At 42.1% G+C, this 25350-nt stretch overlaps 1 protein-coding gene across 2 annotated transcripts in view; it reads left to right on the top strand.

The window, feature by feature from the left end:
- Positions 1 to 770: 770 nt before the first annotated feature.
- SYK (spleen associated tyrosine kinase) overlaps positions 771 to 25350 on the top strand; it is a 72832-nt gene continuing 48252 nt past the window's right edge. For both annotated transcript variants that reach the window (XM_075276887.1, XM_075276879.1), the window contains exon 1: positions 771 to 974. The gene's annotated coding sequence lies outside the window, so the exon portion shown is untranslated. The remainder of the gene's footprint in view (positions 975 to 25350) is intronic.

Below are 25350 nucleotides of genomic sequence, written 5' to 3'. Positions count from 1 at the left end.
AAATTTGTCAAAACTGATGGCCTTACCTGGCTTTATCAAGAAGGATGGGGATTCTTGTTAAGGAATTAGGTGGAACCCAGATCTATCAGACATTTTTGGGATATCCTTTGGGCACGCCCTGAAATGTCTCTACAAATCTTTGCTCTGATGTGAATGAGGGCCAGTTCACACGGAGTTAATGGGTGCGCATTCTGGCATGTATAACGTGTCAGAATGTGAGCGCTCAAAACAGATCGCATTCATTTCAATGGATTGTTACGGCTGTATAACCCGCGTAATTTTGCGCACGCAAAATTACGTGCGTTATACACCCGTAACGACCCATTGAAATGAATGTGATCTGTTTTAAGCGCTCACATTCTGATATATGTATACGTGCCAGAATGCGCACCCGTTAACTCCGTGTGAACTGGCCCTCAGGCTTACATTTTAACATTATAATATAGTGCAACAGCAAAAATTTGGAGGTAAAAAGCTTTATTTTGAAAGTGGATGTAGCCCATGTGTATATACAATATTGTTCTGCTGCTTCTAACACATACATTTCAACAGTATTCAATGCCTTTCTGTCGACATGAGTTCACTGACATGTTTAGTTATTATGCAATGCAATCCCTCTGTGATAAAAGAGTATACAGAGAATGTAAAAGGAAGTAATGTGGCAAACAGCCGTTAAGGAAGTCGGTGCAAACAGAACGAGATGAGAAAATGAGGAAGCAGCCACTCAGTTCCAGTTGATAGATTTTTGCTGTAGGCTTCATAATTACACACAGCGCCCAGCTCTTATCTTTTATTAAGCTTCAACACAAGGGACGATTGTTTGGGGGTTTTTTCTAATCATTTTTAATAATTTTACTTTGATAGACTTAAATGAGATTTCTGGAGAGAGATGGATATTCATAAAGTTCTAACTTAAAACGTACCTTGAGGAGACACTCCCAGAAGACAAGAAAACAACTACTCGATACCAACAGGTGAGTGCTAATATACTGACTGTATGGCATGAGTTATACAGACATTGTGGAGAAATGTTTGGAAGTCGTTTCTTTTATTACATTGCATCTGGGTATGATTCAAGACAGTTATGTACATACTGGCTTGTGGATAGGGCTTCAGACATATCAAAGATGGTGCTACATCTTATAAGACAATGGGCATGTTATTGTCCAGATACTTTATTGCAGTATATATTCTCATTATAGATATGTAATTGGTTTTTAATATAGAACTGGAATGAAAGGGATCAATTTATTAAAATACATCAACTACACAAATGTATCTAATAATAACACATTGATATGTTTACATACCATTCTATAGAAATTACCCATATCGGACACAACAATGCATGTTGTTGTTCACGTCTCCAAGACTGTCACAGTCTGCCCTAATATCTGAAATGTCTTCTAAATAAGTTCTTAATTTCCTCTTATGTCACATTGTTAGATATTCCTTATCAGCTATGTATGTGTTCTGTTGGTTAGATGATGACCAATATGACCACCGTGGCAGCTAACGCAGGGCTTGTCACACAGCTTTCCTAAAGACCTGAAAAGCATATGTGCCTGGTTGGACAGTGTAAGTTTCCCTGCGTGAGACCTTAATTTATTTCAGCTACCTTCCCTCCAAACGATGGTGCCGCCTATTGGCAATGACTAGAACAAATATCATAGTACATATCAATCGTTCAATTATGAATCATATTAAGGGGATCTTAATGCATACAAAAGCATTAAAACCCCCACTGACAATACAATGCAGCATTTTAGGCAGCGCGTAGACTACTGCACCTGAGAACATTTTATATGCTCGTGTAACAAATATTTTCCAATACAGAATCATATCTTTTGATTTGTTTTTGGGCATAAAAATTGTTCTTTTAAAGAAAAAATCTCTGAAATAGAAAACTATTATAAACTAATACAAAATCCATTATACTGTAAAATAAGCAGCTCTAAATATAATTAAATAATATCCTCCTTCATCTCAGAGAGTTCATATCCTCCTCCTACACAAGTTTACCAAGTTCTATTAATGATTATGTTTCTAATTGGTAAATAATGAATAAAAGGCAATAATAATACTTTGTATAAAATATAGTCTGTAACCATAGTGTGAACAGCATTGCAATGAGAATAAGAATAAATAGAAGCAGATATACTCATGTAGTACAAAGATCTTGAGATTAAAGTGAGCAGAACATAGAGGATAAAAGCCAGAATTGTGCCTGTCGTGGTCGGAGGTTTAGGCACCATCAAAAATGGATTCAGAAAAAATCTTCAAGAGCTTCCAGGCCATCATAATGCCAAAATGGTGCAGAAATTTGCACTTATGGCACCACAGACTTCCATAGAAAAGTATTGGGTTAAGCTTCTATGTCCCTGTTCAGGACACAGCCTGTTTACAAGCCACTGGCAAAAAGTAATAGTAATAATTAATAATAATAATAATAATAATAATAATAATGCAATTACATTTAATACAATTGTGTATGTATGTTTTCACTATACAATGCTATAACACTCCACCAACCAAGCTAGGAATAGTGAATGTATAATAGTATTACTAGGCAGATTTACTTGACGTTTGATGACTAGTGGTTCTTCCGTGTTGCATTTTAAAATGTCTATTGGTGGTATATATTGCAAGGATTTCTCAATGTATACCTCCAATTTATGTCTCAGACTAGGGTCACTCTATAGCTATGCATTGCCATCATGGCAACATGGTGTCACCCATTGGCTTCCATGTTGAAAACACATATAGTACTCATTTTTACTGTATGCCAGTGTGGAATAGTGTTGTGCACTAAACTATTCTATACAACAGAAAAAAGGTATAACAATGTACTCCAGCCTGACTGCAAGAAAGAAGAAGACACTGTTTAGGTCTTGTCCAGATATTTGAAGTATATAGATACATTTAAAGGGGTGTTCCTTAAACACTATATGCTTACCTGTCCAGCTGAGTGTCTTTATTTAGGTCCCTAGTATTGCTGACCTTTGAACTGCACAGAAGTGAGTCAGCCAATCACAGGCTAAGCAGCGATGTCTGTCCTAATGGTGCATCAGTGCTCAGCTCCTGATTGGCTGATGTGCTCGTGTGCAGGCAGACTGTATACAAAGAGTGGGGACTCACCACTGGATCCCGGCCAAATGGACAGACAAGTATATAGTATTTTTTTACTTTAAGCTTAGCTATGTGGTTCAATTAAGAAGTGGAACACCCCTTTAACATCTTTTTTTCAGTTTTCCCAGTGCATAAAGAAAAAGTACAAAAAACAGTGTGAAAGTAAACTAAATTGGCTGTAACCCAACATACTGTATATCAGTTAGGTGTAAAGTCACCCATCAGGAAGAGGACCCCAGACAAACCCTTATATGTAGTTTTGATATGAGAACTGAACTCAGGAGAGCCAGAAAGTCTAGCAGTATGCAAGACACTGAGAAGCTGAAAAGTGCAGCATATTACTGGGATTATTATTATGTTGACGTCTAGTATTATGTAAAAATTCCATGTATATTATTGATGTTGCCTGTGTATGATAATGATCACAGAAATTCTAATGCACTTAAACGTCGACAATTAGAACTAATGTGTGGGCTCTGAAGGACCCAATGTGAGTGGAATATTAACTATCTGTACTGTGAGAAAGTAAAGGGTGTGGTGTGGGAGGACAGGTATGTTCCAGCCAGGCATCTAAAGAGTGTATGGTAAAGACCTACAGGAGGAGGTCAGCTGTCTAATTAAGGCCTGATATTAGGTTGTGTGTAAATGCTAGAAGTGGTGGCACTACACTGACAAAGCTGAGAGTTCCTGTGTGAACTGAACCTACAAACCAGGTACTGTGCCACCGTTGATGTATCCAGAGCGAGAGTCTGGCAGCCAGGCTCCTGTATAGTCAGGGAGCAGTTTCTTATGTTTAGTTAGTTCTCAGCAGAGAAGGTTTTTGTTTTGTTTGCTTATGCCTTTGCAAAGACAGTTTATACACTACAAGTGAAATAAACGAACGTGTGTGCAACCCAGTCCTGTGTCCCTGTTTCCTGCGCTGCTACCAAGCATCTACCTGAGCGGTTTCCCACAGTACATAAGATAGAAGCTAAAAAAGCTATGTTTAATTTTTTTTACTAGCTAGAGATGTGTATGGATGTCCAAATACCCCCAAGTGTAGTTCTAGGTTTATAACTACTGTAGCATATGACATTTGGTGCAGCTTCTTGTACATATTGCACAGGAGCCCAGTTGACCCTCTAAGGTAATACATAAAGATGTATACAAGGATGGACTCAAAGCACATTTGATCAAATATTCTATAATCAATACATTTTAAATGTGGTAGTACCTCTACCTCTGGAAAGTAGGAGACCAAGGTGACTTGTGCCTTTCCCACTTAATGGGCCCCAGATATTAAATTCTTATATTGTAAGTGGCTTCATAAGACAGAACTGTGGAACTTATAGTATTTCACAAATACTATTTTTCTTAGAATTTGATACATTTTAGATTTTGGAGCTATATGTTTAACTTTTCATTGACATCATATAAATGGAGGTACCTAAAAGAGGTTTTAATGGAGTTTATTATATTATATTATTATAAATGATTCTCACAGGTATACCTAAAATACCACAGAAAGTGCAATAATGGACCCTAGGAGAACCTTAACATTTATACAAGTGTTATTATTTTAATATATAGTTTTTAGAATATAGTAATAGAACAGGGGTAGGCAACCTTTTTTGCTCGGTGTGCCGATTTAATTGAAACAAAATCGCAGAAGAGGTCCTCGGAGTGCCAGTCATTAATTGTAAGGCTGGCGACCCCTAAGCAATGAAAGTTCATGTACAGATCCATAATTAGTGGTACATGTATGTGTCCAGGAGCACAGTATGGCAGCAGAGCTGTTCTGATTTGACCTTTAGGACTCATCAGCTCATTTGGTTCCCCAGCACCCAGCGGATCACATGAGCACCAGACCAGCAGGGAGCAACATCATGGCGAGTTCCATAGCTTTAAACAGAGCACTCATTGAACTCTGTGTATACATTAATGAGGAAGGCAAGGATGGTAATAAATAATCTCTTGCTTCTCTTTGACAGTCCAGCTGTAACTGTCCGCCAGCTGCCCGCTCCTACCGCTGCACAATCTTATGTAGCTTCTAACTCTGCACAGATGTGCAGGCACATCATTGCAGAGAATTGCCAACTATCAGTATGTATATAGTATATCAAAGCTGTTAATAAAATTAAAATAATAAAAAAACTAGTTTATCTTCCGCATATTAATTAATGATAATAGTGGGATTCACTGAATTGAGTTCTGCAAATTTTCTGTAGGTTGACATGTGGTAAGACAAAGCCTGATGTTTGTCCTTCTTTTGGAATGTATGAGATAAGATTTCTCCTCTGTGGATTTATAAAACAAATAAAGGACACTAATGATTTACCAGGCATGGGAAAACTCCACAGGTTCTTTCTGTTTGAGTGAGAGTGCCCATATGTTCAAGGAAACAACAACAAAAAAGTGTATTTGCAGCTACAGCCACATACTGTATAACTTTCCACATCTGCATTTATGTCTACATGTCCATTGTGGTTTTATTCTTGTGTAATATTTCACAATTAATGTATTATGTTTACTAGTTAACCATCTTTTCAATATATTTAACATGTAACTGCATTTGCATGCATGTATGAATATTATCAGCGCCTTTTCTGGCATGTTAATAGAGACTGATCAGGACATCAGAATACTTTCTGATGTTCACATGGCAGCACTTCCTCTACTGTGTCTAGGTGTTTTAGTGTTTGGTATAAGAAGACTATTATATTTTGAAAATATTTCTACAGTTTTAGCTTTTTAGCTCTATTGCATATTACTTTTATAGGTGTAACTCAAGTAGAATGTGAAAGAAAATTGCGTGTAATAATAATAATTAATAGACATGAGCGAGTAGTATTCGATCGAGTAGGTATTCGATCGAATACTACGGTATTTGAAATATTTGTACTCGATCGAATAATACTTGCTATTCGCAATAAATATTTGATTCAGAGTCAGCATTGATTGGCCGAATACTATACAGTGTATAGCATTCGGCAAATCAACACTGATTCTGCAGCAGGCTCGTCCTTGCTAGTCAGGAGAGCTGGCAGCTTGCTGTTACGAGGGAGCTGAATTTTTCTCATAGGAATGAACTGACCAGTGTACAGCATTCGGCCAATCAACGCTGGTTCTGCTCGTCTGTGAGGAGGCGAAGTCTAAGATCGGACCACAGCAGTCTCCATTGCAGTCCAATTTTAGACTCCGCCTCCTCACAGACAAGCCTCCGGCAGGACCAGCGTTGATTGGCCGAATGCTGTACACTGGTCAATCAACGCTGGTCAATTCATTCCTATGAGAAAAAGAAAGCTTCCTCTTAACAGCAAGCTGCCAGCTCTCCTGACGAGCAAGGACAAGCCTGCTGCAGAACCAACGTTGATTTGCCGCAGGCTCGTCTTTGCTAGTTGGGAGAGCTGGCAGCTTGCGGTTACGAGGGAGCTTACTTTTTATCAACACAACTGCAAGCGCTGTGCAGTTAAAGCGCACGGACCCCATAGACTATAATGGTGTCCGTGCACTTTAACTGCACAGCGCTCCTCCTAAACACTCTCCTCCTGCTACTCGTGGACTTGGTGACTTTCCTTTAGTCGAAGAGTGGTTTCCCCTGAAATGAGCATTTTTTCCCATAGACTATAATGGGATTCGATAGAGTAGTCGAATATTGAGGCTCTACTCGAAACAAATATCGAATCTCGAATATTTCACTGTTCGCTCATCTCTAATAATTAATGCAAAATTCAAGGATGAGTGATGATACGTACTTATATACTCTCCAACACTGGATAATTGAAGATAAGCAAACCGCTGAACCCATTTACTGTGCAGAGGACTAACAGAGGACGTAACAGATATACAAAAGTTTAGCTTAACAATTAGGTATTCATATTTTAAGCTAAACTTTGCTACAACTGCCCCCTATGCTATCTTATGTGCTCAGAAAGCCATTGCCAAATTGTACATTTTGTAACTTTAACTAATACATATACCCCCTCCCTTTCCCAAGTTTACCTCCTGTCACCTAAATGGCCACTTATTCAGTGACCCCTCCTTATCAGAGAGTTACCTTAATTTGGATTTAAGTTGAGACGCCCTGATGTCTCAATAACCCAGTCTGCCGGCCAGGTGGCAGACACAAGCATTTTTCGATTTATCTTTTACTTTTACAGATGAGGCAATTTTGTATATACAACAATGGTTAGGGAACACATCTTGTTCTGTGTTGTGTGGGAGGAAAGTCTCAGTGGTAGCAGCAGCAGACCCAGGCAGTCAGAGACAGACAAAAATTCTGGTGCAAACAGGTTTTACCTTGTACATTGATGCTGCAAAAACGGCAAAACAAAATAAGCCTTAATTTTAGGCAAAACTATAACAAAAATCCTGCTTATCTGAGCTACTAACTATACAGCAAAAACCCTAACTGTACGTGAGGCTTGCTTCAGCCCCACGGTCAACACAGAGCACAGTAATGGCAACAGGTCAGACTCTCACCTGTTTGCGGAGTGTTAGGACAGAATCCGACTCCTCCACTCTCCCCCAGGAACTGCCCAGGACTGGGGTCTTGACAACCTCCCAGCTCTGACCTGACCTGTGTACGAAGGCTCCTCCCTAATAGGGCACGAGGTAGTTAACAGAAGAAGCCATTTCACAGCTAAGGTGTTAACTGAATTGTAGCCTCACTTACCACACATAAGTGAGGAATCTGGGAGAGACATAGTGACCTTTCCAGAATCTCACCTGCCATCTTCTCATAGTGGAGAAGATCGCTAAATTTAAAAAATCGCTTTTTGATATGTGTGATTGATGGTGTCCAATTGTGATAATTGCATAACTCTTATTCACTTCAGTGGAGAGTGACACACAGACACTCATGTGGCACATGTTCATTCTTGGGGTTAATAGATGCCCCAGCAGCTGTTATTTCATTTGTCGCATTGGATAAATGAGTTGGAGTCTCTTATGGAGACTCCAACGCAGATGTGAATCCAGCTTTAGACAATTCTTTAACCTTCATAGAGTTCAACAGAGAGCTCAATACATTGTCTAAATCAGATGCGAAACCTTAAATTTCTTCTTCTGAAACCAGTATAACATTAAGATAAGTATGTAAGAAAAATGGAAAACACCCAGCCCTACTTACAGTTTCGGATACTTCGAAAGCAGTGTCAGACTAAGGCTCTTTAATGCACGGACAAAACCTTCTCGGCAAAACGATGACAATAGAAAATCTCACGGTGTCCAGCACACAGTAGACTCAGGAATTAAGTAAAACTTAACTTTTTATAGGTGAACATCAACAAAATAATAATAATAATAAAAAACTCAGAGGAAAAAACTTCATATTGAACAGGAAAAGTGATGTAGTGATGTTCAGCTATTAAAAGTTTAAGTTTTACTTGATTCCTGAGTCTACTCTGTGCTGGACGCAGTGGGATTTTCTATTGTCTACACTATGTATGTCAAGCAAGCAGCGTTGCTCCTGGAATTATTAACATTAACATGGTCCATATAACTGCAGTTATCAAGAATATGGTGAGTTAGCAACTTCCCACATGGAAACAATACTGAGAGCTGTGTTTTCTGGGAAACATCTGATCTGCCTGTTGCTAACAATCTAAGAGATCAGTAGGTGTCTAACACCCAGTGCTCCTTCCTATCAACTGCGTGAAGGGACCATGGTAGTTTTGCAAGCGTCCTCATTTATTCACTATTTACATTGCACAGATCTGTTTTATAGTGACCATGCAATGTAATTACAGCCTGTGATATCACATGTCTGCAATACAAAAGATGGGGTGTGATTTAAATAATGAAGGAGCCCCACACAGTGTAATGTGTTTCAGCATAGCCCCCTGTTATGGTCAGCAGGGTTTATTAAAAAAAACTTAAATGAAAACCCCACGGAGCCCTCTGGGCCACTGACTACTAACCAACCTGGTGTGAACAAAGGCTAACAGTTCCTGTCACTGCAGCTACATTAAATGACCAGGTGTGCTCTGTTGCAATTCACAGAGCCCTGTGCAGTCAGAGCAGCCGCACAAATAAACAAACTGGCTAGCCTGAACTCCAGGACTAGCCAGAGACCAAGTAAACCCTGTGTGTGGTAGTTCCACCCAACCACCCAGGCAACTACTGCCAAGCCCACTCCCAGTCACCCTGTCTGGGAAGTTTTGCTAGCTGACCCTACAGACTTTTACCACACACATAAGGCAGCATGCTGCCTGACTACCAGTGGCATTGCTAGCTCAGGGGTCATTTACTAGCTAGGGCAAACTAATAGTATTTCAGGCAGGAACCCAAACACGCACGCACGTAATGTGATCATAGAGCGCCGGGCGTCTAGACCAGCCCCCTTATATAGGCAAGGGGCGGTCACCAGCAAATAGCCCAGCTGCCCAATCTGAGCGTCTATTGGTCGACTCCTATGTTGATCACCCAGTCGACCACACCCGGCTGCTGCAAGGCAGATTAACCCTTGCAACCCTGGACTGTGCAGAGGAACTGACAGAGACACCCATATCATGACCACAGTTACTGCACAATCCTAACACCCCCACACAGTATGAAAAGCTCCATGGTGACTCCCACAGAGTATAATGATGTATATTGACCCCAACACAGTTTAATACGATCCATAATTGCCCTACACATTATAATATGCTCCATGATATCCCCCATGCAGTATAATATGCTCCACAATGGCCCACACACAGTATAATATGCTCCACAGTGGCCCCCACACGGTATAATATGCTCTACAGTGACTCCACAAAGTATCACATACTCCACAGTGGACCCCACATAGTATAATATGCTCCGCAGTGGCCCCACATAGTATAATATGCCACACAGTGGCCCCACATAGTATAATATGCTCTTGAATGGCACCACACAGTACAAAATGCTACCAAGAGTCCCCCTTATGAGTCCTTCTTAGGGTCGACACTCCAATTAGTTTTAGTAATATTATACACTGGGGTTGCTAAACACTTATACTCACCTTACGTCACCTCTTCTGGGTATCCCCCCTCCTTCTCGAGAAAAAAAGGTTTAATCTCAAGACTTCTTCACTGTAAGGACTGTGAATCTGTAGAATAGCCTACTCCAGTAGCTGGCCACAGCAGCACGAGCTGACAGCTTGAAAAAAGGATTAGTTGTCTTTTTAGAGCAAAATAGTATTGATGGTTATGGAAATTTGTAGCGTGTCATGACTTTTCCCATCCCTTTGTTGAACTTGATGGACATATATCTTTTTTCAACCATACTATCTAACTAGGTAACTACGATTTTATTTAAGGCTTGTTACTTTCTGTTGAGCTAGTCCACTAGAGTAACCTGGTGATCCCCAGTTCTAATAAAGTAATTGGACCAAAGAGGCAGCAGAGGAGAACCCTATCTAAAGCTCTCACTTACCAATAGGTAAAATAACCTATTGGTCTCATGAATGAAATACACACTGTCTGCAATAATATTGTAAATGCTTACTATGTAATGGGGTTGCACCTTTTCTATATAGATGAAGAAATAGCCCTGTATTTTTTCTGGGTGGTCCAAGGAACTCCTGTCTCAAGTATAGAGTTGAAAATATGAAAAGCAGTGGTAAAGATTAAAATGGTTACTGATAGTGGCTTCGGCAGTGATTTGTCCCATAGGAATTTTTAGGATCCTTCAACTGATGTGTCTTAATCACATGTTTTCTCAAAAGTATAGTAAAAAATGTTGGAAGGAGTGTTGTCCAGAATTAATTTTTCCTTTGTCTTGCCCAACCTTGTTGCAGTAGGCAGTTGTGGCAGTACTTTCAAGTGTCCTCTGGTCTTTCTGGCCTGTTGGTGTTACACTTGGTGTCTAGTTCGGACATTGAACTAGACACCAAGCTGGTTACTATAACTATAGAAATAGAATGGAAATTTATACTTGAAAGGTAAAAATATTAAACATAATTTTAATTATGAGCTATTTATTAATCAGTTATCGTTAAGAGAAAGCTGCCATGAGATCGTCATGAATTAGAATAATAAGAATGTTTAAAATATTAATAAGGATTATTCTTATCTTCAGTTTTTAAATCAATGTAATATATTTCCTTGAAGATTTACTGCATGGCATATTCTGGCTGTATTTTATGATATCAGTATGAATTACTTTTCTTTTATTTAGAGACTTTCTTCATGTGTGAATTAAGACTATTATATCCTCTCAGCATTGCTAAATTAATTTATGGAGACTAATAGGCAAGTGAATTTTGCTAGAAGTCCTCACATTCCAGAGTTTATCTTTTCCTATTTATAATATTATTTTACTGGAAAATTTTTATAGATCTACACCACGTACTATACATAATTCTATGCAACAGAAAATTAGTATAAAGATTTTGCCTGGTTCATCTTTACATAAAATTCCATTTATTTAAGTTAAGATTTCAAAACATGATTTTGTGACTAAAATTGAAATTTATAAAAATTATAGTGTCAGAATGTTTTGGCAAATGAGCAGGAAAAAGAAAGAAGTAGAATAAGGAACATACAGCACATTATTTTTTTTTTATAGATTTCCCAGGGAGTTGCCTTGTCTTTCCATTGTGTTGATCAACAAATTGTATATATTTATGGTATATATTTTTGATCTTGATTAATAAAGAATGATCTTATTATTTAATATATTTTTTTATTTAATACATATGTAATTATTTAATTATTAGTATATTTAACAACATAAATTTATGTTTTTGTAACATGCTACAATTTATGGGTTTGAAGAGAAAACGGAATGAGCTCACTGTCACCAAGGGATAGGTATATGTTGGACTGAAGTGGATGCCAACTAGGTTGTTGGCAATAGAGCGAGAGAATTCTTGAGGAGGTTTCCAGCGCAAGAAACTCATTGAAACCCAACTCATTTTGAAAAAATAGAGGATGTACATCTTACTAACAGTCCCTGTTTCGGACCATTCACAATTCTAATTCATAGCTTTCATATTCATATTATTTATAAGAATAAGGACTGTTTTTTGGTAACATGTGTACCCTCTCATGATGATACTTGCAATTGAGTTCCCTATGTTTTGGACATCTTAATCTGTAGTTTGTATTGACATGTTTGATATGTATTAGTGTAATACTATAACTACTGCTCACTGCCGTACATATACACAGAATGTGAAAGAACTGTGCCTATCAGTATGGTTTGCATTCATCTCGCCCTGAATAATAACTCATATTGTTATACAATGTTACATTGATCTATTCCCAAGAGGGCATGGGTGAGTTTTCACAAATGTGGAAATGTCTTATATTTTAGTTTAATGTATTTATAGAAAATGATAGATAAATAAATGAGTATTCCCATCTTTAACATGAATGGTGCTGTATCTGTAGAGGAGATTCCATAAATGCAGATCCCAATTCTGGGAAGTCACCTACTGGGAAAATAGGGGTCCCATAACTGCTTTCCCTATAGAAGTGAATAGAGAGGTTCAGAAGTGTAATGTGAAGTTTCTAGCTGTAACAGGGAAGCCCGCCTACCATGTTCACTGTATAATGCTATGCCACTCAGATTGGTGCTTGCAATCCTTTCTCTTCATAGAGAGATGTTAGGGAAAGAGCAGAACTCAGTATTGAAACCAAAGCCTATACCATAACTGATCTATATGATACTACAGACCTAAGGGTGGTAGGACATAAGATAACTAGCACAAGTATTCCTTCCATCTTCCACTATCCAATCTATAAAATGCTCTGAATGCAGACCATACAGCTCTCACTTTTCTATATTCTGTCTACATATATTACCATGTAAATGATTTAACAACCAATAATGGGGCCAGTATTCCCTGTAACATGGCCCCCACTTCTGCACTATAAGGTTGGTGAATGTGTAGTTTGAGCCCTTCTTCAGGTTAAAATCAAATGTTGTTCTTTTAAGGTGGGTAGAACAGCTGCATGTAAGCTTTGTAATGATTTGCACTGTAGCTACTTATTCTATACATAGATCATGTGTACCATGTATAGTATAACACCATGACATGGCACAAAAGTAGAGCTGCCCATCATTCCTGCTTTCAAATGCAGCTGAACTCAGGGCCCCACTTGGCAAAAACCGCAGCGTTTTACAGTTACTGCACATTGCAGAAAAACATGCACAGCGATGTGTTGCCGCCCTGTTTTTTCCCGCAGTGCTTTCTTGCTGCAGCCCACTATGGGGGCCTTAGCCTAAATGGGCTTTACTATACTACAACATTGAGGGCCTTATCTTAACGTAATCCAGAAATATTGCAATGGCAATCATCTGATTGCAGCCATTGTACACAGTGGCGTAAGTAGGAATGACGGGACCCCGTGGCGAAATATTTACATGGGCCCCCTTCACCCAACGAACACCCTGACCATCTGACCCCCCCTGAAGGCCTCAACCAACCGAGCCCGCCCCCTGCATTACTGCACACACTATTATGCCCCATAGTGGCCCCTGCACACAATATTATGCCCCATAGTGGCCCCTGAACACAGTATGATGCCCCATAGTGGCCCCTACAAACTGTATGTGGCCTTTGCACATGGTATTATGCCCCATTGTGGACACCCATGAATAATTATCATACTTTGGGGTCTTTTCAGACCCCAGAGTATAATAATCAAAAGCCCAGGGGAAGATACAAACATAAAAAGTACTTACCTTTTCCTGGTTCTGGTGCAGTCCTTGCTGATGTCGGCCATCTTCAATGACATACAGGACGTCACTTGAGTAGGGCATAACAGTGTTATTTATATTCCCTCACCTCCCCTGGGCCTCCGATCATTATACTCGGGGGTCTGAAAAGGCCCGGAGTATAATAATAGTGTTTGTAGGGCCCGCAGCCTCCCTTAACAATCCCGGCTCCTGCTCACAGCAGCCTCCAACAGGTAACAGCCTATTAAAAAAAAAAACGCAGCGATAGCGTCTGTTGCCGGGTCCCCGAATATCTTGGGCCCTGTGGCAGTTGCTACTGCTGCTACCTCGGTAGTTGTGAAATTTATAGTGGCCATGTTAGGTATTGTAGATCATATTGGAGCTTCAGTACCAGACAAAGTACAAAATATACGGCAGAGTGCCAGGCAAACAAGGAAATTGAGAAAAAACTCAGTGCAGTGAGAAGTCCCCATCACTGATCTGATTGAATTGATGAGGTGTTCGAGAGTTGGTTCCCCAATTCATGTTATGTTAATGGCCTGTCCTATGGATAGGTCATCAATATTGTAGAGTTGGAAAGCCCCTTTAAAAGATATGAAGTTAATACTGTAGTCACTACACAGTTAGCGAGATATAGATATTGTCACATTCTGGAAAGGGGAAGTGGAAAGACAAGTGAGTTTTATTCTGAATATATCTGTATGTATATGTTCTTTTAGCTTTATGAACTACAATACGTGCAGCACAGTGTCCACTGCTTATTATGGCATCTGACCGCCCTCGTACTGTAGTGTAATGCATCTATGTTTACTGCTGTTTTATGGATCCATAGACAGATTTCACTGACAACTTTTACATGGATCTGTTAGGTAATAAATGCAAAAATAAGTAAACGAATATAAATATAATAAACTGGAAAACACATTAAAAAATTTTTGGCTCTGTATGTGCACAGCCATAAAAGCAAAGTTAAAAGGATTGTCTTTAGGACAATTCTTCAATAGCAGATCAGCAGATATGTGACTCCAAGCACCTTTGCTGATCAGTGACCACCGTACAACAAAAATAGTACAGTGACATACACTGTCTATCAACTAGGAAAAGTACTGCATGCTCAGTTTCATTGACTTGAATGGGACTTAGCAGAATCCTTGCCAACCACTAACAGTGATCTGCCACTAGCGACTTTAGAATAAGTCATCAATTGTATTCTCCTGGAAAACTCCTTAAGGCTAAGGCCCCACGTGGCGTCGCGCAGCAAAAAGCACTGCGGGAAACAAAAACGTTATGTATGTGGTGTAAACTGCATTTTGGGCACCCAGCAGGGCTTAGAAGTGAAGGAGCACTGCACTTTTTAGCTTTTGGAGTATAGATTTAGAGGAACTTTTTTGTAGGCCATGTTGTTTTTGTACAGCCCTGGAGGTGCCAGTAAATTGGAATTCCCCAAGACGTGACCCTTTTTGTGTCTTCAAAAAACAATCATCTAAATCTGCTCTCCAAAAGCACATCGCGCTTTCACATCCATGCCCTTCTGTGTGCCCAAACTGCACTTTATGCCCACATGTTTTGCATTAACTTAATTTCCAGAAAATTGCAATTTTTTCAGAGATCCGCCATGTCAGTGTCCAATATGTTGCAACCAGCTAGAGACACACAATCCAAAAATGATTAAGCAGGTATCCTGGAGTTCATTTCTGGGATCTTTTCGCAATCTCTGAACCTGCGGTTTACTCTGATATAAATGTGCACAATTAATAAACTCCTTATACGTTACCTACCTGCCGCTGCCAGTTTGCCTTTTAACTATAGAGTGATTTTTGGCATTTTCATTGTCACATTGTACAAGCTCAGACGTGTTTTATTTTGGCACCTGGTTTTATTTTGTAATTGCAGAATTTATTTAAATGATTAAGTGTTTAAGGGATTTTTTTAAATGATAAACCATCTATCCTGAGCTGCTAACAGCATTTATAGATATGTCATACAACCATTCAGATTATAGGACCCGTGGATGTATAGTTTAGAGATGTTTTTGACTTCTAGGGAATAGTGTTGTGAGTATGCTATTTAACCTGTGCAAAGGTTTTGTGAAAGGGGGCCTGGGAGGTGAACTTATTGTGAATATTGCATCCTTTGATATCTGCTTACAACTTTATAATAGAGGTGTTATCTTACATTGTAATATGGTCTGTGATTGCAGTGAAGTACCTTGTTAACATGAAACGTTGGCCCATTATGATGCTCAGTGGTCAGTGTGAAAACTGCAATTTTTATGAATTTTTTTATAAAAAATATATAACATGGAAAATCTAAAAGTATTCCTAACATGACTTAGCTTAAAGAGGTCATCCATTATTAGAAAACATTGACTTCTCAGGAAGTGACATCACGTCCATTGGTCACATGGCCATGCTTCAGCTCAGTACCATTGTTTTAACCATGTGACCAATGGACGTTTTGAAGCAGCTAAAGGAAAGCAGCCATATTAACAATAAGCAATTTTCTGATGACACATTTCCATTTCCTATAAGTGTATTAAAGTTATCTAAGTAGCAATTCCTAATGATATGCCAATTAGGGAAATATATAATATAAGAATAATATCTGTACATGAATTAAACAATTTGATTGTGAAAGAAAGCTCCTATTTAGATCCAGCTTCAGAGTGAGGGCCCCTTCACATGGAGTAAGCGCGCGCGTATTTTGGCAAAATACACATGTAAAAATACACGTGAAAAAATCAGACTCCCATTGACTTCAATGGCATTTTTTTACACGTGTAAAAAACATGTAAAAATACGTCAAAATACATATCAAAATACACGTCAAAATACATGTGTAAAATGTCATTGACGTCAATGGGAGTCTTATTTTTACACGTGTATTTTGCCAAAATGCACGTGCGTTTACTCCATGTGAAGGGGCCCGTAACCTGTCTTTCTTCTCTTATTTCCTACATTTCATGCTTACATCTCCCTCCTCGACATAGACTTCTATAGTCATGTGACCTGGTGAGACAAATAACATAGCAGAATTTTTGGAGTGCATTTCAGAGTGAGTTTAGTAGATGGAGAGGGAGCAGGAAACAGCTTAATAGAAAGAGGCATTTTTCTTTGATAAGATGCATTACAGTTTCTGTGGTTGCCAACAACAAACAAACCACGTGCCTTCTGATCCTGTATTCATACGTCTTTCTTTCTTTTCTCTGATTCTTACTAACGTACATTCAGTATGTCAGCAAGAAGTAGGAGAGAGATGGATAGTAAATGAAGATGGTGACATTTATGTTTGAATATACATTGTAAGACGCAAAACATTAGCCTTATATACAGTCCTATGAAAAAGTTTGGGCACCCCTATTAATCTTAATCATTTTTAGTTCTAAATATTTTGGTGTTTATAACAGCCATTTCAGTTTGATATATCTAATAACTGATGGACACAGTAATATTTCAGGATTGAAATGAGGTTTATTGTACTAACAGAAAATGCGCAATATGCATTAAACCAAAATTTGACCGGTGCAAAAGTATGGGCACCTCAACAGAAAAGTGACATTAATATTTAGTACATCCTCCTTTTGCAAAGATAACAGCCTCTAGTCGCTTCATGTAGCTTTTAATCAGTTCCTGGATCCTGGATAAAGGTATTTTGGACAAACAATTCAAGTTAAGTTAAGTTAGATGGTCGCCGAGCATGGACAGCCCGCTTCAAATCATCCCACAGATGTTCAATGATATTCAGGTCTGGGGACTGGGATGGCCATTCCAGAACATTGTAATTGTTCCTCTGCATGAATGCCTGAGGATTTGGAGCGGTGTTTTGGATCATTGTCTTGCTGAAATATCCATCCCCGGCGTAACTTCAACTTCGTCACTGATTCTTGAACATTATTCTCAAGAATCTGCTGATACTGAGTGGAATCCATGCGACTCTCAACTTTAACAAGATTCCCGATGCCGGCATTGGCCACACAGCCCCAAAGCATGATGGAACCTCCACCAAATTTTACAGTGGGTAGCATGTGTTTTTCTTGGAATGCTGTTTCTTTTTGGACGCCATGCATAACGCCTTTTTTTTATAACCAAACAACTCAATTTTTGTTTCCAAAATGAAGCTGCCTTGTCCAAATGTGCTTTTTCATACCTCAGGCAACTCTATTTGTGGCGTACGTGCAGAAACGGCTTCTTTCTCATCACTCTCCCATACAGCTTCTATTTGTGCAAAGTGCACTGTATAGTTGACCGATGCACAGTGACACCATCTGCAGCAAGATGATGCTGCAGCTCTTTGGAGGTGGTCTGTGGATTGTTCTTGACTGTTCTCACCATTCTTCTTCTCTGCCTTTCTGATATTTTTCTTGGCCTGCCACTTCTGGGCTTAACAAGAACTGTCCCTGTGGTCTTCCATTTCCTTACTATGTTCCTCACAGTGGAAACTGACAGGTTAAATCTCTGAGACAACGTTTTGTATCCTTCCCCTGAACAACTATGTTGAATAGAGATGAGCGAACACTAAAATGTTCGAGGTTCAAAATTCGATTCGAACAGCCGCTCAATGTTCGTGTGTTTGAACGGGTTTCGAACCCCATTATAGTCTATGGGGAACAGATACTCGTTAAGGGGGAAACCCAAATCCGTGTCTGGAGGGTCACCAAGTCCACTATGACAACCCAGGAAATGATGCCAACACCTCTGGAATGACACTGGGACAGCAGGGGAAGCATGTCTGGGGGCATCTAACACACCAAAGACCCTCTATTACCCCAACATCACAGCCTAACAACTACACACTTTACACACTCAATACCACCTCTCTGACAGTAGGAAAACACCTTGAAACATGTGTATTTGGCACTTGCAGTGAGGAGAGCTTGTCACCAGCAGTGAATTTGGCCCTTGTAGTAAGTTGAGGTTGGCACCAACATTTGTTTTGAAAATCAGGGTGGATTGAGCCTCTAACCAGCAGAGTTTGGGCAAATTCATGGTGGAGGGAGCCTCTAAAAACCCCAGTTTGGACCAATTCATGGTGGAGGGAGCCTCTAAAAACCCCAGTTTGGACCAATTCATGGTGGAGGGAGCCTCTAAAAACCCCAGTTTGGACCAATTCATGATGGAGGGAGCCTCTAAACAGCCCAGTTTGGGCAAATTCATGGTGGAGGGAGCCTCTAAAAACCCCCAGTTTGGACCAATTCATGGTGGAGGGAGCCTCTAAAAACCCCAGTTTGGACCAATTCATGGTGGAGGGAGCCTCTAAACAGCCCAGTTTGGGCAAATTCATGGTGGAGGGAGCCTCTAAACAGCCCAGTTTGGGCAAATTCATGGTGGAGGGAGCCTCTAAAAACCCCAGTTTGGACCAATTCATGGTGGAGGGAGCCTCTAAAAACCCCAGTTTGGACCAATTCATGGTGGAGGGAGCCTCTAAAAACCCCAGTTTGGACCAATTCATGATGGAGGGAGCCTCTAAACAGCCCAGTTTGGGCAAATTCATGGTGGAGGGAGCCTCTAAAAACCCCCAGTTTGGACCAATTCATGGTGGAGGGAGCCTCTAAAAACCCCAGTTTGGACCAATTCATGGTGGAGGGAGCCTCTAAACAGCTCAGTTTGGGCAAATTCATGGTGGAGGGAGCCTCTAAACAGCCCAGTTTGGGCAAATTCATGGTGGAGGGAGCCTCTAAAAACCCCAGTTTGGACCAATTCATGGTGGAGGGAGCCTCTAAAAAACCCCAGTTTGGACCAATTCATGGTGGAGGGAGCCTCTAAAAACCCCAGTTTGGACCAATTCATGGTGGAGGGAGCCTCTAAACAGCCCAGTTTGGGCAAATTCATGGTGGAGGGAGCCTCTAAACAGCCCAGTTTGGGCAAATTCATGGTGGAGGGAGCCTCTAACCAGCCCAGTTTGGACCAATTCATGGTGGAGGGAGCCTCTAAAAACCCCAGTTTGGACCAATTCATGATGGAGGGAGCCTCTAAACAGCCCAGTTTGGGCAAATTCATGGTGGAGGGAGCCTCTAAAAACCCACAGTTTGGACCAATTCATGGTGGAGGGAGCCTCTAAAAACCCCAGTTTGGACCAATTCATGGTGGAGGGAGCCTCTAAACAGCCCAGTTTGGGCAAATTCATGGTGGAGGGAGCCTCTAAAAAACCCCAGTTTGGACCAATTCATGGTGGAGGGAGCCTCTAAAAACCCCAGTTTGGACCAATTCATGGTGGAGGGAGCCTCTAAACAGCTCAGTTTGGGCAAATTCATGGTGGAGGGAGCCTCTAAACAGCCCAGTTTGGGCAAATTCATGGTGGAGGGAGCCTCTAAACAGCCCAGTTTGGACCAATTCATGGTGGAGGGAGCCTCTAAAAACCCCAGTTTGGACCAATTCATGGTGGAGGGAGCCTCTAAACAGCCCAGTTTGGACCAATTCATGGTGGAGGGAGCCTCTAAAAACCCCAGTTTGGACCAATTCACGGTGGAGGGAGCCTCTAAACAGCCCAGTTTGGGCAAATTCATGGTGGAGGGAGCCTCTAAACAGCCCAGTTTGGGCAAATTCATGGTGGAGGGAGCCTCTAACCAGCCCAGTTTGGACCAATTCATGGTGGAGGGAGCCTCTAAAAACCCCAGTTTGGACCAATTCATGGTGGAGGGAGCCTCTAAACAGCCCAGTTTGGACCAATTCATGGTGGAGGGAGCCTATAAACAGCCCAGTTTGGACCAATTCATGGTGGAGGGAGCCTCTAACCAGCAGAGTTGGTGGAAATCAGGGTGGAGGGAGCCTCTAACCAGCAGAGTTGGGGGAAATCAGGGTGGAGGGAGCCTCTAACCAGCAAAGTTGGGGGAAATCAGGGTGGAGGGAGCCTAGTATTAGCAGAATTGTGCAACGCTTATGGTGGATGAGTATGAGGATGCGGAGGAATTGGAGAGGTTGAGTACAGACATGGAGTTTCATGTTGGGGTGCTTTACACAGGTGGGCACAAAAATGAAGGCTCTATCCAGTGGTGGTTCATTTTTATCAAAGTGAGCTGGTCGGCACTCTCAGCTGACAGACGGGTGCGCTTGTCAGTGATGATGCCACCGGCTGCACTGAACACCCTCTCAGATAGGACGCTGGCGGCAGGACAGGACAGCACCTCCAAGGCATATAGGGCAAGTTCAAGCCACAGGTCCAACTTCGACACCCAATACGTGTAGGGCGCAGAGGGGTCGGAGAGGACAGGGCTGTGGTCGGAAAGGTATTCCCGCAACATGCGCCTATACTTCTCACGCCTGGTGACACTAGGACCCTCCGTGGCGGCACTTTGGCGAGGGGGTGCCATCAAGGTGTCCCAGACCTTAGACAGTGTGCCCCTCGTTTGTGTGGACCGGTGAGAACTTGGTTGCCTACTGGAGGAACTGCCCTCCCTGCCGCCAACGTCACATGCTGGAAACATCTCCATCATATTCTGCACCAATTGCCTGTGGCAAGCATTGATGCGATTGGCCCTCCCCTCTACCGGAATAAAAGACGAGATGATGTTTTTATACCGGGGGTCAAGGATAGCAAAGATCCAGTACTGGTTGTCCTCCATGATTTTGACAATACGCTTGTCGGTTGTAAAGCACCCCAACATGAACTCAGCCATGTCTGCCACAGTGTTAGTTGGCATGACTCCTCTGGCCCCACCGGAAAGTTCAATCTCCATTTCCTCCTCATCCTCCATGTCTACCCATCCGCGCTGCAACAATGGGACGATTCGAAGTTGCCCGGAAGCCTCCTGTATCACCATCACATCATCGGACAACTCTTCTTCCTCCTCCTCCTCCTCCTCCATTAAACGCAGTGAAGCGGACAGATGTGTGGACCTACTCTCCAGCTGTGACGGATCGGATGCTATCCCTAACTCCTCTGTGTGATCTGAGTTATCCCTGATGTCAATCAGGGATTCTCTCAGAACACACAAGAGCGGGATTGTAAGGCTCACCATCGCATCCTCAGAGCTCACCCTCCTTGTGGACTCCTCAAAGACCCATAGGATGTCACAAAGGTCTCTCATCCATGGCCACTCATGGATGTGAAACTGAGGCAGCTGACTTTGTGGCACCCTAGGGTTTTGTAGCTGGTATTCCATCAAAGGTCTCTGCTGCTCAACCACTCTATTCAACATCTGAAACGTTGAGTTCCAGCGTGTGGGGACGTCGCACAAAAGCCGGTGTTGTGGCACATGCAGGCGTTGCTGGAGAGATTTTAAGCTAGCAGCGGCTACTGTCGACTTGCGAAAGTGGGCGCACATGCGCCGCACTTTCACCAGTAGCTCTGGAACATTGGGGTAGCTCTTTAGGAAACGTTGCACCACTAGGTTGAAGACGTGGGCCAGGCATGGAACATGTTGGAGTCCGGCAAGCTCCAGAGCTGCTACCAGGTTCCGGCCATTATCACAAACGACCATGCCTGGGCCCAGGTGCAGCGGCTCAAACCATATTGCCGTCTCATCGAGGAGGGCATCCCTCACCTCGGAGGCAGTGTGCTGTCTGTCCCCCAAGCTGATCAGCTTCAGCACAGCCTGCTGACGTCTACCAACGCCAGTGCTGCAACGTTTCCAACTCGTAGCTGGGGTCAATCTAACAGCGGAGGAGGAGGCGGAGGAGGAGGCGGTGGCGGAGGAGGAGGCGGTAGAGGAGGAGGAGGAGGGGGGTGTTCTTCTCGTGTCCCTGCCAGGAATGTTAGGCGGGGAGACGAGGTACACCGGGCCAGTTTGGGAAGCAGTCCCAGCCTCAACTACATTCACCCAGTGTGCCGTCAGTGAAATGTAGCGTCCCTGTCCGCATGCACTTGTCCACGCGTCGGTGGTCAAGTGGACCTTTGTGCAAAGCGCGGAACTAAGGGCCCGCCTGATGTTGAGTGACACGTGCTGGTGCAAGGCGGGGACGGCACACCGGGAGAAGTAGTGACGGCTAGGGACGGCATAGCGAGGTGCCGCAGTTGCCATCAGGTCCAGGAAGGCGGGAGTTTCAACAAGCCGGAACGCCAACATCTCCTGGGCCAGCAGTTTAGCGATGTTGGCGTTCAAGGCTTGCGCGTGTGGGTGGTTAGCAGTGTATTTCTGCCGCCGCTCCAATGTCTGAGAGATGGTGGGTTGTTGTAAAGAAGCGCCTGATGGTGCCTTTGATGGTGCAGGAGAAGGAGATAAGACAGGAACAGGGGAGGATGAGGGAGAAGTCAACAAAGTGGCGGAGGCAGATGAAGTGGTGTCCTGGCTCGTCCTCTGGAGTGCATCGCCAGCACAGTCAGCAGTGGCAGTGGCAGAGGCAGTGGCAGTGGCGTGAACGGCAGGCGGCCTTTGTCCTGCCGTTGCTGCCTGCCACTGATTCCAGTGCTTGGATTCCAAATGACGGCACATTGAAGTGGTGGACAGGTTGCTCTTCTCAGAGCCCCTAATCAATTTCGAGAGGCAAATTGTGCAGACAACACTATATCTGTCCTCGGCGCATTCCTTGAAAAAACTCCACACCTTCGAGAAACGTGCCCTCGAGGTGGGAGTTTTTCGGGGCTGGGTATGAACTGGATCATCTTGGGAGATTCCGGGTGTGGCCTGGCTTCGCCTAAGCTGCTGACCTCTGCCTCTGCCTCTAGCTACCCTTTTTGGTGCTGCACCTGCCTCAACATCCACACTACTTTCCCCGCTTGACATCCCCCCTGTCCAGGTCGGGTCAGTGTCCTCATCATCCACCACTTCCTCTTCCAACTCCTGTCTCATCTCCTCCTCCCGCACAATGCGCCGGTCAACTGGATGCCCTGACGGCAACTGCGTCACATCATCGTCGATGAGGGTGGGTTGCTGGTCATCCACCACCCAATCGAACGGAGATGGAGGAGACTCTAGTGTTTGAGCATCTGGACACAGATGCTCCTCTGTTAGGTTCATTTGAATGGGTGAGAGAGATGTCCGGCCGTGAGCGGCGGTGAGCGTTTTGCGCTCTCCGCCGCGAAATGGGGTTTTTTAATCCGGACACAGAGTCGGACATGCAGTACTCTGTGTCCGGATAAAAAATCTGGCATGCAGAAGACGGAAAGCACAGAACGGAAAGAAGAACGCAGGTGTGAACCTAGCATAACTCCCAGACTCCCACTTGCTATAGCAAAATAAAACAAACAAAAAAAAAAAACGCTCAGGAACAAAGTTTATTGGCATTAGGGTGTGTACTCTGCAAAAGCTCTCAGTATGTTCATTTGGTCTCTGTTAGGCCGGTATACAACCTCTTTTTGCTGTATAAAACAGAATAGTTGATTATCCTATTTATATCAAAGCATCCATGAAAAAATATATATTGCACTCAGTATACTTATTTTTATTATGAGACTCTATGGGTGATGTGCACCTTTATATGGCTATACAGTGTCATATCGTGTAAGCATTGAGAGATATTTATCAGGAAATCCTTCTGGCACGTACTGTACCTCTAACTATGCACTGAAATATACTTTGGGAATGTACTCTTCATTATACTAGTGAATGCAAGTGTACTAAGAAAAAAACCCTAAAAACACTGAGTGCCAAAAAAGGGCACAGTGTTTGAAGTTTTGAAACAGTTTTGAAACAGTCAGCAACTCAGAATATGATCATGTGACATCGAGTGACTCCTGTAAGTTCCCAGATTCCATCACATGATGAAACTGATGCTTGCAAAAACTATAAGTCAGGTTGGCTGCCACTGTTTTTTGTATATATACTCAAGAAAGGAAAGAAAATACTACTTTCATTTATAAAGGTATGTTCACACAGCAGAAAATAGAGAATTTAGTTTCAAAGGAATTTATTAAATTACACAAAAACCAAAGAAGAATACAAATCAAACTCCAAAGCAATCACACAAATAATGGAAGTAATGCAAAGCAGGGCAAGCATAGAGTGATGGAATAGACACACAAACAAAAGTAGTATGCTGACCTGGTAAGGCTAGGTTCACACCTGCGCTCAGGTTTCTGTTTGGGGGTCCGTTTGTGGACCCGCTAAATGGAAACCTTATCCGCATAAAAAAGTGGTTACCTTAGGAAACCCACGAACCCCATAGACTATAATGGGGTTCGTGTGGTTTCCGCTCGGTTTATGCCCGAAAAGGGTGAAAAATGCAGCGCTTTTGTGTCCACATCTTTCATGCAAAGAAGGAAACATAATCCCCGTACAGAGTACAAGTGTTGGTGTGAACTCAGCATCAGAAGGGGTAAAAAGGTATAACAACCAAAAACAAACAACTAATACAAAGGAAATGGGAGAATTGACCCTGCCTGGGGAAAAGGGAGGATATATTACACTTAATCCCATTCTCATAGTTGAAGACAGTATTACTGGCCTGGGATATTGGATCTAGTAATCCAGGGTGTCCAAACTTAATCAAATAGAGTATAAGAAATGGTGGCATTCATTTTCTCATGGAGCATTATGGAATCAAGTTGCTGAATAACATCTGTCACTGAAAGAGAAGGTTTCTTCCCGTTGAAGGTGATATGGATACGTGCAGCCATCAGGATGTATTGTAATAATTTATATTTGGAATTAGCCAGTTTGAAACGAAGGAGCCGTTGCACCATTCCATGAATAGTCAGCCAGAAGCAATGAAT

Source organism: Leptodactylus fuscus, chromosome 1, assembly GCF_031893055.1.
Source record: "Leptodactylus fuscus isolate aLepFus1 chromosome 1, aLepFus1.hap2, whole genome shotgun sequence".
Classification (NCBI taxonomy): Eukaryota; Metazoa; Chordata; class Amphibia; order Anura; family Leptodactylidae; genus Leptodactylus; species Leptodactylus fuscus.
The sequence above is the reverse complement of the archived record's forward strand: the minus strand, read 5'-3'. Positions and strand labels throughout refer to the sequence as shown.